The sequence below is a fragment of the Ambystoma mexicanum genome, chromosome 5p (assembly GCF_040938575.1).
Source record: "Ambystoma mexicanum isolate Mex_15411 chromosome 5p, UKY_AmexF1_1, whole genome shotgun sequence".
Lineage (NCBI taxonomy): Eukaryota > Metazoa > Chordata > Amphibia > Caudata > Ambystomatidae > Ambystoma > Ambystoma mexicanum.
Genome location: NC_090930.1, coordinates 1,115,127,768 through 1,115,140,169, shown reverse-complemented (window position 1 = coordinate 1,115,140,169; position 12,402 = coordinate 1,115,127,768). Strand labels below are relative to the sequence as shown.

General features: G+C 50.2%; 1 protein-coding gene across 5 annotated transcripts in view; it reads right to left on the bottom strand.

The window, feature by feature from the left end:
- The window catches only part of KIF13A (kinesin family member 13A), a 2,203,773-nt gene that overhangs the window by 1,257,354 nt on the left and 934,017 nt on the right, over positions 1-12,402 (bottom strand). The gene's annotated exons all lie outside the window — the stretch shown is intronic.

Sequence of the window (12,402 nt, the reverse complement as noted above, 5' to 3'; positions counted from 1 at the left end):
AGCTAGTATGATAACCTTATCTGTCTCCCCGCCGCCCCACGCTCCCCCCTCCAGCACTATCTGAAATGTCGTCAGGCCTAGTACGTTAGTCTCTTGTTTTGTTCCTCCCCTCCCTTTCAGCACCCCTATCCCTAACCTTTTGTTTTTCTCCGGCTCTACCAGAAATGTTGTCAGGCCTAGTACAGTAGTCGCCTGTCTGTCTCGATTTCCTTCCCACTCTCCCCCTCCCCTCCTTAACTATGTTTTAGCTCTTGCACTATCTGAAATGTCATCAGGCTGAGTACGATAGTTCATTTCACATACTTCCTGTTCATGGCCTGTACGAATGTCATGGTATTTTCCCTTGTTCCCTCCCTTGCCTTGCCTTAAAGCGCTTTGAAACACATTGTGTATAGGCGCTATATAAATAAACTATTATATCATACCAAAGAACATTAGGAGAACATACATTAAATCAGAACAAGATCCTTTTATCAAAGAGTTCATATCTTCCCTTTCATTTGTTATGGTTTATGCAGAACAGGTTGTAGCCATAGTTCGGACCATGAATCCCTCCTATTGCCCTGGTGTTAAGAAAGATTCCTCTTTTTGCAACTTTCTCTCGACAGTGCTTATGAACACCCTTTCTTTTTGCTCTGTTTTTGAACCTGTTCTGACTTTTTGAAGGGGAGTAAAGCATTCAACTTCCCTTCCCTTCCCTTCCCTTGCCTTTTGCGTATTGCTTATTGTTATGGGGAAACTGATCAGTCCTTCAGGCGATCAGTGTGATAATAGAGATGAAAGTTGCACCAAGTCTGGCCACATCCCTACTTGTTCCCGACCATAAACGAAAAGTACAAGCTACGAAAACATTCAGAAAAACACCACTGATTACACAGCCGCCATGAAGAGTAGAACATGTTGCGCGAAGTAGTAGTTTGCATTCACATAAGTCGGACAGGTTTCAGAATACCCAGACAGGGTTATACAAGTAGTATAGAGAGGAGAAGGAAGGCAGAGGGTGCAGCATACATGTGCAGGGAATAACGAATGGCATGCCAGCATAACTTGGTAGGGAAAGAACCACAGTAATGCCATTGCTCAGACCAAACCCTGGGAGGCCTCAATTCTGAAATACTGCACCCTGACATAAAATTGCTGAACACAAGCAGGAGCACCGCAGGCCCCAGACGCAACACGGCTTGAGAGCCGACACAACAGCACGGCCCCGCTCCGACACAGTTTGGGGGCCGGCAACAGCGCTCTGGGGCACTCACCATGCAGGGGGTGGCAAGAGAGGGTGACCGGCAGCAAATCGGGAAGGCACAGTCAGGCGAAGGTGAGAGTGGCCTTGAGCCCCCTCCATCCCCTCTATGCTGGAATATACTGGTATAAAGCTAGGGCCCCCTCATGGAGCCCCCTCCTTAGGGGGATAAGCAGACTCTGCCCACCCGAGCATTCAACCGCAATAGGGGCACTGAAGACCCCACCACACAGGCAATCACACCATGAGGTGCCCAGACCCTCATATCGCCATCCATTGCAGGACTAAAAGCATGACGTCGCACAGCCAGGCTCCGGAGCCACCCACCATTGCAAGCGTCCAGAGCTACCCCATAACGCGGCGCCCTCATCTCAATGGGGGTTAAGGTCTCCGGGGTACAGAGCACCGTGGGAGAGGGGCCTCTGCCATGAAGCCGAACAGCAGAGGGAGGCCTACCTACATGAACACACCGCACCGATATAAAGCACCCTTGCACCCCTGGTGATTGCAGACACCCCCAACAAAGCACCAGGACCTGAAGCGACCAACCCCAAGCTACTGTCTGGTGGCCGGATTGCGATACCACCTGGCCAAGAAATTACAGAGGGCCCCCCCAAGCCTCGCACCGGCGCCCACTGCTGGCGCAAAGGCCAGACGGAACACGGCCAGGAGCCGGAGCCGCCCACCAGCACAAGCAACCCGAGCCTCCCTACGGCGTGGCCCCCGATGTCAACAGGAGCGAGGGACTTGACGGATCAGACCATGAAGGGAGGGGCTAGCGCCAAGCCATAATCAGAAGCGTGGGGGCATCCACGTATGCAAGCGCCCCGTGCCTGCCCGAGGCCCTTCCGCACTCCGAAAGGAAGCTGTGACCAGCGCACCCCAGGACTCGGAGCGGCCGGCCACCAGCCGATCCCGGGGGCTGAGCCGCGAAGCCACCTAGCCATTCGATTGCCCTGAGGGCACCCTGGTCCAACAGCTGCATGCACCACCCACTAGGTAGCGGCAAAACCGGAGAAAGTCACCCCGGCTGTCCTGCGGCGAAACCTCTGGGGTTGGCCTGTACACCCCGCACTTAAATAACCCTGAAGGGGAGGCCCCGTCTGGAACCACTGACGCGCGCACACACACACGGGCAGGCCTCGACTCCCCAAACACGCTGGAGTAACCCAGAGTCCGAGCAGCGAACCAGTCACTGCTCTCTTCATCCCCGGGTCTGGTTCTGCACACAGGCCCCCCAACCTGCTCTCTGCACCCTCAGCACTGCAACCCGACCTGAGACGCAGCCCAAAACTCACCATGTCTAAAAAACTAACCAAGCAAGCAGACATTGCGTCCCTCCTATCTACATCTGCAATAGATAGATCCAGGAGCGGGGACTGCTCGGAACCAGGGGAAACAAATGCTAAGAACACGCACACCGAGCCACCCCGGGAGGCCCCAAATCAGGGGGTCACAAAATCAGACCTCCCTGACCTCCTAGCAGCACTAACCAAAGAGTTTCAGAAGGGCACTGAGGAGGTAAAGAGTACCATTACAGTACTAGAAGCGAGAGTGGGGGAACTGGAGACGAGAACAATGGAGGCGGAAACCGCCCTGTGCGAGCACAGCTACGAAATTGAGAAGGGAGCGGACAGGCTAAACGCGCTAGAAGCCTGGCGCGAAGCACTTGAACTTAAGCAGAAGGACTCAGAGAACCGCTCCCGCCGCAACAACATACGCCTGAGAGGGATCCCCACATCCATTCCGGATGAGGACCTTGAGCACTACATCAGTGACCTCTTCCGCTTCATAATAACCCTGCCGGATGACCCCCCCCCCTGGTGCTTGACAGGGTCCACAGAACTAGAGTGAAATCCAGCTCCTCAGCCTACACTACTTTTAAAGTCGAGGAAGAAATAATGCGGGAGTCCAGAAGCTCTGTGAGAATACTGTTCACAGACGCCTCTATCTCCCTATATCAAGATCTCGCCTCCGTCACACTCCTGAAACCAGTCACGGAATGGTTGAGGGAGAAGGGCGTGGCCTACCACTGGGGCTTCCCCAAAGCCCTAATTTTCACCTGGAACAGGAGTATCCGCCAAGTATGCAAAATACACGAGGCGGAAAGACTGTTGAACCCGGACACAAAAGGAAGGAACCAACAACGCGGCTGTGCCCTCAGACCAAGAAGACCCACAGGACTCTAATTGGTCCTGGTTGCGAGTGGAGAATCAGGGGACCCCCACTCAAAGCAAACACCATGGTAAAAACGGCTACGGCGGGGCGGCACAGATGCCCCGGACCCCCAAAGCCGACAAGCACCACCAAAGAACCAGACGCCGGCCACAACGCTGTCTATGCATCGAACTTCCAAAGCATGATAACAACCCAACCTTACACTTAGCTCCCAGCGCCACGCAACAGAGGCCCAAGCGTCTCGTCCACAGAGGATCGGGTTGGCCCAGCTGGAGCCCCCATTGGTCGGAGGCTGGCCCAGTTCAAGTTTTGTTTTCATAGGGGGAGAGGAGGGGTGGGACAATGAAAGCAACGCTGGACTCCCTATCGGCCAACCTCCCAATCCCATGGGCGAGATCCCACCTAAATTATCTAGGTGCCCGCCTACCGAAGCTAGCTGAGCGCAGCTACAAATTGAACGTCCCGCCCCCTATTGAAGGACCTACGGTCAGACATGTCCCGTTGGCAGGATCAGGAAATATCCTGGCTGGGGAGAATCACTACACTTAAAATGAACCTGGTCCCCAGATTACTCTACCACTGCCAAGCCCTCCCAGTAGCAATTCCCAAAAAAGCCAAACAGAAACTACAAGCAGCCATGCTAAAATTTGTTTGGGGGGGCAAAAAGCCCCGGGTGACCAGGAAAGTTCTACTCAGGAGCCCCGGATCCAGAGGCCTGGGAGTCCCCGAAGTCAAAAGGTACTGCTTAGCCGCCCAGCTCACGGCGGCATTCACGTGGCTGCCGGGTACCAACCATCCCTGCTGGCTAAAGCTGGAAGAGGACTGGAGTCAACACCCACTGGGGTCCCTCCCACACATCACATGGCCTAAGCACCCCCCGAACGCCGGACCCCTCTCGACTACTAGAAACATGGTAAGCAGCTGGAAACAGGTGGCAAGGAAGTGGAACTGCAGGGGCACGGTGGGCCCACTTTCCCCGGTCTGGGAGAACCCGTACTTCACCCCAGGTCAAGGGCAAAACACTTTTTCCAAGCAGAAGGCGGGCGGCCTGAAGCACGTAGCAGACTTCTACGAGGCGGGCACCCCACTCACCTTTGAGGACTGCAAGAGGAGATTCCAGGTACCGGAGGGCGAGAGGTTCCGCTATGCCCAACTCCGACACTGGCTGACACACGACTCAATGAGGACACACAGGAACACAGAGAATTTACTGCGTTGGAGCGCACACTAACGGCTACCCCACCCAGGGGGAAGATCTCAACCCTGTACAGGCTGCTGGACTGGGCAGACCCCGAATCCAAGGAGCCCTACATGAAACGGTGGGAGAGGGACTTAGACCAAGCATTAGACAGGACTAGTTGGGAGCGCATCTGGACGAGAACCCACAAGACCTCTAAATGTGTGACGAATAAAGAGGGAGCCATCAAGGTTTGCTACAGGTGGAATGAAGCCGGAAATCCTTCACAAATGCAACCCCACCATCTCGCTGTACTGCTGGAGGGGCTGTGCGGACACAGGAACGCTATTCCACCTCCTATGGTGGTGCCTTAAAGCGGAAAGGTTTTAGAGGGAGATCCTGGAGCAGATCCGACACATCACAGGCCTATCGATACCGTGGGATCCGGGAATCGTCCTACTGGATATGCGGGTGAAGGACAGTTCCCGATGACTGGCAATTTGGCGGACCTCCGCACGCACCTATTGACTGCAGCCAAGATCTCAATCGCCAAGCTGTGGAAACTTCTGGAGGGCCCAGCGATCCCAGTGTGGTGGGTTAAGTGCTGGGACATCGCTGCAGCCGAGAAAATCACTGCCATCAGACTGGGCAACTAAAAAAAGTTCCACAGCATCTGGGACCCATTCTTGGACTTTGTGGAGAGATTCCCAGGCATAGCCAGGCAGCCCCCATCACTCTGCTGGCTGACGAAAATTGACTAACAGCCTAGTGACCCACCGATCTATGAACGCGGCTGTCCAACCTACCACAAACACTGAACTCGCACCGAGACTGCAGAGACCCCTTCCCCGGTCCACTCTGGGGGTTTCCCCCCCCCACACCTTGTTCCTCCCCCTTTCTCCTTCTTGTTCTTATTGACCTCAGTTGAGGTCCTGTTGTTCTTTTTCCTTTTTCTCTTCTCTGTTACTGTTATGTGGCACCCTAACAGCATGTCATAAAGAAGAATGAAGCTATTGTGATTTACAAATGCAAATAAAAAGTTTTACTGAAAAACAAAACCTGTGTTTGTTATACAACACAAAAATATTTAAAATTCAAGAATATTCGTACAATAAAGAAACATTAAAAACATAACATATCTTTATATGAACAATAATAAATGGTCTAACAAAATATTTCCCTAAGCGCTTAGTAAAGTCATCATTTATCAATGTCATGAACACAAAATTCTAGGCCTCACAAAGCTCAGACAGCAGCCCCAAGAAACAAGGTCAGTGCGCCAAGGGGATTTAGGCTTTTAAGCTGAAACCGCACCAGATAACGTTTTCAAGGGCACACAGCATGCAATTATTAAAGTTAATTAGTTGCAGTTGGTAGTAGTGAGACATAAGATACATCCTTGAATGCCAGGTGCAAGTAGCTACCGTGCCATTTGATCCCATAATAAATTACTATACAACACCCTAAATGGCCACCGAAGGAAAGCACACACACACACGAAGAGAATAGCAGAAAACCCAATAAATAGACAAAATTGAGCTCTGAACAGTGGTCCTCTACCACGTGACCGAAACAATGGTCATTCATTCCAGGCCCAATTAGATAGTACACCTGCCACTTCGTTAGAACATCCAAACTCTGAGACGACACGCCAAGGCCACGAACAAACATGTAGATAAGGCCTCAGGCCTGGGAACAAAAGGGAGTAACTTCTTTAAACTTGATCATAGCGGTACGCCCATCCCTCCTTACCCACCACATACCCCTTGGCACTGCATAACAGTGCCAGAGGCCATATGAACAAATAACTGGCCAATCACAACCTTCTTCACCTTATCAACTAATGTAGTAGAGTGCCAACCAATGGCATGGTAAATTGAAATGTATCATTTGTAGAAGGATGCACCTAGGAAGAGTTATTTGATTTGAAGGAACCAATAGTAAAATGTTTTGTCTATAGGTATTCCACTAACCAATCCAGTGCTAGAGTAGACGTTTCTATGAAGATTACCAACAATGACATCAGCTATGATGTATATTTGGTATAAAATATTGTTGTTCCTGATCCCATTTTGAGATTGTCTTTTGTACGCTCTCCCAACAGCTGTTAAAATAGGAATAAAGCTGGGTTTTCTTGTACCCTCCGTTATTGAGTATTTTCTCTGTTTGGGCTTATCTTAACGCTGTCAGTACTGGGAAACTAAGTTTCCCTTTTTGAATTCTTGTACTTTTTAACATTGCACACAGCACCATACAGTGCAGCGCAACAGGGATACCTTTGTATCAACCTAGCTTTTTACACTTCAGATTTTTTTGGTTACTTTTATGTGCCTAAGGACAAGCTAGTGGCAGCTGATACATTTGTACATTACTGTGAGCAGTTAGTGAGGTGATTGTGATGAAAGTGAATAAGGTCAGTAGCTGTGGGGAAGCCTTATGAAATTGGAAGGAAAAAAGTGGTTCTTTGGTTTGAAAATGGTCTACTGCTGGTTCTGCTTCCGTGTTTAGTTTATTGATTTCCAGAATGAGATTGTTAGGGTTAGGCTGGTTTGGAGTATGGAGAATCCACTTATCACTTGTGCCATGTGCTTCCGGAGTATACGGTAAAGATTTTGAAATACCATCGAGAATGGTTTCAGGAAACTAAGGGTAAAATGCTTAGTTCTTGGCCTGAAGAGGGAACATATGATAAGGGAATGTTGGAGAACATGTACACCTTTTTAGTTAGTAGGCACAAGGGATCAAAGTTAGAGAAATGCTTGAATATTTGAGAATTATGGAGGATGTATGAGAAAAGCTTTAAAGACTATACCATTAAAATTGAGGGAAGAAAGAAGGGCGCAGAGATTCCTTCCGCACAGCCACCATATTATGGATGCTATTGTCGATCGCGTGCAGAGACATTTACTAAACGAGAGTTCGAATCCCCATCTCCATTGGCCACTCCGGTGGGTATGAGATGGACACGGGTAACTCTTTCTTCAGCTACAGGTACTGGAAGATGGTATATCGAGAAAGTGAAAAGGTAACTCCTTCAATGGTCAAGGCCACAAAGAGAATGAGGACAGGGGCGAAAGAACAACTCCAACCGCTAGACTAGCAGAGATTAAGGATGGAGGAGCGAGAGACAGTGACACCATCAACAGGATGGTTAGTCGCAGGGTTGAAAATGGGTGACAAAGGAAGAACCGTGCCTCATACCGCTAGAACAGAGGGTAGTTTGTGAATGGTGATGGAAAATCACAAGCATATGAATTTGGAAGAAGCATTGAAACTGGAAGAGGTAGTGCTGCTGCGCCAGCAGAGAAGTGAAGAGCAGGAAGACGGGAATAGGCATGTAGGAGAAGAGAAGTGGAAGTATGGACCGGTCCGCTTTAGACTTGATAGGTCAGTCATCAAGGATGTCCATGTGGACCATAAAGAGGAAAGTGTTGCTTTAGGTACAGGATTTGAACAGCGGGGACGGGAACCGGCATATCATGGTAGCGTTGATTATGCTTCTATGCCCATGGAAAGGCAAAGGGATGTGACAGTAGGGCAGAGGCCTTCAAACTGTGGGGCGCGTGCTCATACCGGTGGGTGGAGGGGTGCGAGAGCCCAGCATGAAATGTAAAACATTTTTTTTTAAGATTGGAGGAAATGGGCAGGGGCGGCTCCCATGGTCGGACTGGACCATGAAACTGTCTCAGGCACCAATGAAAAAGTGGCTGCAGTTGCATATTGATATTCATTCCTTTAGTCACACACTGTTTGAATAGTACCCAAAGGGGTGTTTTTTGTTAGAATGTAAGCAAATGGTGATATTTAAAGAATATTTATTCAGCAACAATGGTCAAAACTACTAGCTGCATAGTGAAGTAACTCATCAAACTGGCCCAGATTGGGCAAAAAAGTGTTCCATTTTGACTGGCCTCCACTAGCATTTTGCATTTTTGGTACGGTCATCACCCTGCTGCCCTATAGGCCAGTCCGAGCCTGGGGGCTAATCCATAATGGGCGATGGGGCATCCACCCAGTGGCCCCCTCACTCATTGAGGAGGCAGCCCAGTGAAACACTGAGCACTCCCTCAGCTGCTTTTTCCAGCTGAGTGAGTGCTCCTGGGCTGGCTGAACTGTCAAAGGGAAACATGCAAAGCTGGGGGCGTTTTGCTTTGCCAGCTTTGCATAGCTCATTGAAAATGCTGGCTTGGGCACTGCATCTCTGTGTGTGCAAGGGGGAGCTCCTGCGCCTCCAGGCACATACGGACAGACCAAATTGGAGCAGGGCATTCAGTACCCATGTGCATGCCCCTGCAGAAGGTACATTTATTTTTTATTTAAATATATGTGTGGTGTGTTTGTGTGGTGTTGGGTGTATGTGGTGTGGTGGGTGTAGTGTGTGTGTGGTGTGTGTGTGTGTGGTGTGTGTGGTGGGTGTAGTGTGTGTGTGGTGTGTGTGTGGTGTGTGTGGTGTGTGTGGTGTGTGTGGTGTGGTGTGTGATGTGTGTGTGGTGTGGTGTGTGTGGTGTGGATGTGTGTGTGTGGTGGTGTGTGTGTGTGTGTGTGATGTGTGTGTGGGGGGGTGTTTGTGGGGAGGGGTGTTTGTGGGGGGTGTTTTTGTGGGGTGTGTGTGGTGTGTGTGTTATGTGTGTGTGGTGTGTGTGGGTGTGTTCTTTTTTTTAAGTATGCTCTAAAATGAAACATTTTACCTATGATTTAAACAGATTGACATGTGGAAAACTCCCCCGGAACCCACATTGATTGGTTCGAGCTCCCTAACCGCGCTCGGTCGCTATGGCATTTTTGCAGGAAATATTTATGCCCCTCCACTTACAAAATTCACCAGCTACCACTGGCCCTCAGACTGTGTTGGGAGCAGGGTGGGCAGAGCCCAGGGACTGTGGTGGGAGCAGGATCTGCGGGAGCACTGGGATAGTGGTGGGAGCAGGGTGGGGAGAGCCCAGAGACTGGGTGGGAGTGGGATGAGGAAGCCCAGCGACTGATGGGAGCAGGTGGGGGAGCCCAGGGACTATACTGGGAGTAGGGTGCAGTGATGGTGCGCAATAGTTCATAGCATTTGTACATACTGTCCATTTGGCATTTATGGGGGTCCAGGCCTGCCCAAATTTTGCTCAGGGGGGCCACAGGCCAAAAATGTTTGAAGACCACTGCAGTAGAGGAAGAGAACGAGGAGGAGGTGGAATCGTATATTGAGCAGGAAGAACAGGGAGCCGCAGCCCCACCTCCCGCTCTAGCAGCAGCTGCTCCAGAAAGCATACCATGGAGTCTTAGGAAATGCTGTGGTGCTCATATGGCCGCAGTAAGAAGGGAAAGATAGGTAAAGCACCAGTGAAAACTAGAGTATCCCAATTTCCATTGCTCCAGAAGGGATGAGGGAAGGCGTATTATGTCCCATGGTCGCACATGGACAGAAATAATTTGATGAAGACACTACCTTCACTCACTTCAAGGGCAGGGAAGTGGATTTATGGATTGGAAACACAGACTGCCGGTGTTATGTTGGCCATAGGGACATGAAAAGCTTGTTCACGGAATGGTCAAAAGAACTTTGGAGGCGATCAGTGTATCCGGGTGTTCAGTTATATACAAACACCCACGATTGCTCACCCTTTAATAATTACAGGGCACATGTATGGGGAGCCCTGCTGGTTATGTATGCCAATACTCCAGATATAAATTTGATTCTGGCTAAAACAATTAAGTTAGATTAGGATCCTGCCGCACATATTCAGTTGATTGAGGAAATGTAGAGCGCTGTCATGATGCCCGCTCCCGGGAAGCCGGTTCAAGCCCTGCGTCCCCGAAAGCGGATATCCAGTCCCCAAGGAAGGACCCAGCAACCCCATATAGGGGCCCTTTGTACAGTGTCCTGGCGCCTATGGCGCCAGGCTCATAAAAGACATCAGACCTGACGCCATAGGCGCCAGGCTCATTATGGGAGTGCTTGGGTGCACTTACCTGATGCAGACCATGCTGCAGGATCCCGACCTCCTTGAGGCCTGAAAGGAACTACTTTACCTGTGGGACTAATTTACCATCCGGGCGTGGTCGGGGAAGGATACATACCTGATTGGAGGAAGGATACATACCTGGAACTTCTTCCAAGGCTATTTAAACCCCACCCGAACAGCCACACGTGCTTCGCGTTGTTCTGCATCTAGCAGCTGGATGCTCATCGTGTCTGCTCCTGCATCCTGACTTCTGCCACGCCTGCCAGCATCCTGGATCACCTGCAAAGGAAGAGAAGAAGAGAACAGAAGAAGGAAAAGTCCTTACCTGCTAAATCCACATCCCGGAGACATCTCGCTGACAATCCTGAAAGGGAAAACTTTTATTTAAAAGCTCATCGCGTCGATCGCTGCAGCGCCGCATTCCACTCACCTTTACAGGGCGCCTCCATGTTCAGCAGCGATCATCCGGATTCGCAGTCACGCCCCAGCGCCTAGGGAGAAAAAGACCAGAACAAAAGGTGAGAGAGAGAAGGGAATAAGGAAAGCTAAATCTCCATGTTAAGACTTACCTGTTGATTCATTCCCTCTTCATTTCGGGTCCGTGCCGCATCCTGGCATTTCCGGCCCCCGGCCCCTAAGGGGAAAAAGAGACATCAGCGTTAATGAGCGAATGAAAAGACATTACTAAAAAACGCTAATTCAAGACTTACCTGATTTCTACAAGGATTTCACCTCTCATCTCGGGTCGGTGCCTGTTCCCCGGCATTAAGTACCCAGGCCCCTATGGGGAAAAAGGCACTAGCATTAGTACATTAATGCATGGACACAAGGGGAATCTCTTATCAAAAAACTTACCTGGAAGCCAAGCAAGTTTGGTTCTCACCAATCAGAAAATCTAGTGAAGTAACTGGATACCAACGCGCCCCTGCATCAGAAGCAGGATGGAGAGCTCGTCCTTCCAGACCCTAAGGTGAGACGCTACGAGGAATCACAGAAGGGTTTCGAGGAGGGTGAGAGGGGAAAGTGGGAGGACGATTGCATTACCCCGCAGACAGTTAATCCCCTATTTTCGCCTACAGAAGGATACTTCTGCGAGCCAGACAAGCCAGATTTGGGGGCCCGGTCCAGTCCGTCTTCAGAACCTTGCGCATCACCTTAGAAGAGGTCACAGCAGCGCGAACCAGGCCAGCGCCACCGTGGGAGTCCGGTGAGCGTAACAAGCGTAGAGAAAGGAGAAGCTTGGGACAAAAATGTGGCAATTTATAGAAAAGGGACTTTCCATAGATGTTCAGCATGATCTAGATAAGATGCTGGGAATGGAGGCCAAGGGTTGGCCGGAAATTCAGGCACACAATGTGTATTTCTGTAAGAGAATGCAGGAAAAGGAGAAGGAGAGTACTGAACAGGCACAAAAAGTAGAAGCAAAGCTTGTTCAGAAAAAACTAGGTAAGATCAGTTTAGAAGGAGCAGTAATTACTGGCTCCACGAAAGGACAGCAGGGACAATTAGGACAGCAGGGACATAATGAACCAAGTATGGCACAGGGTTGGATGAACGGGTATGCCCCTGATCAACGGCAAATGAGAGGGTTTCCGAGAGGAAGCAGAAGATTTCCACGAGCTAGTGGATCATTTGGCAGGTTTGGAGGAATAAGGCCCTGGTTCAATGGGCAGTAAATTAATAGTTACTCACTGTAGTGACTAACGTACTCTTAGTCTATAGTCCCCTTTCCTCCACACTGCATGGGTGTCCCTTGCTAGGGACGGGAGACAGAATCTTTTTCACCAGGAAAAAATCTTCTTCCCCTTTAGATTTAGAAGCGTGCAGAAGTGCGCCCCTGGGAGCATGTGCTC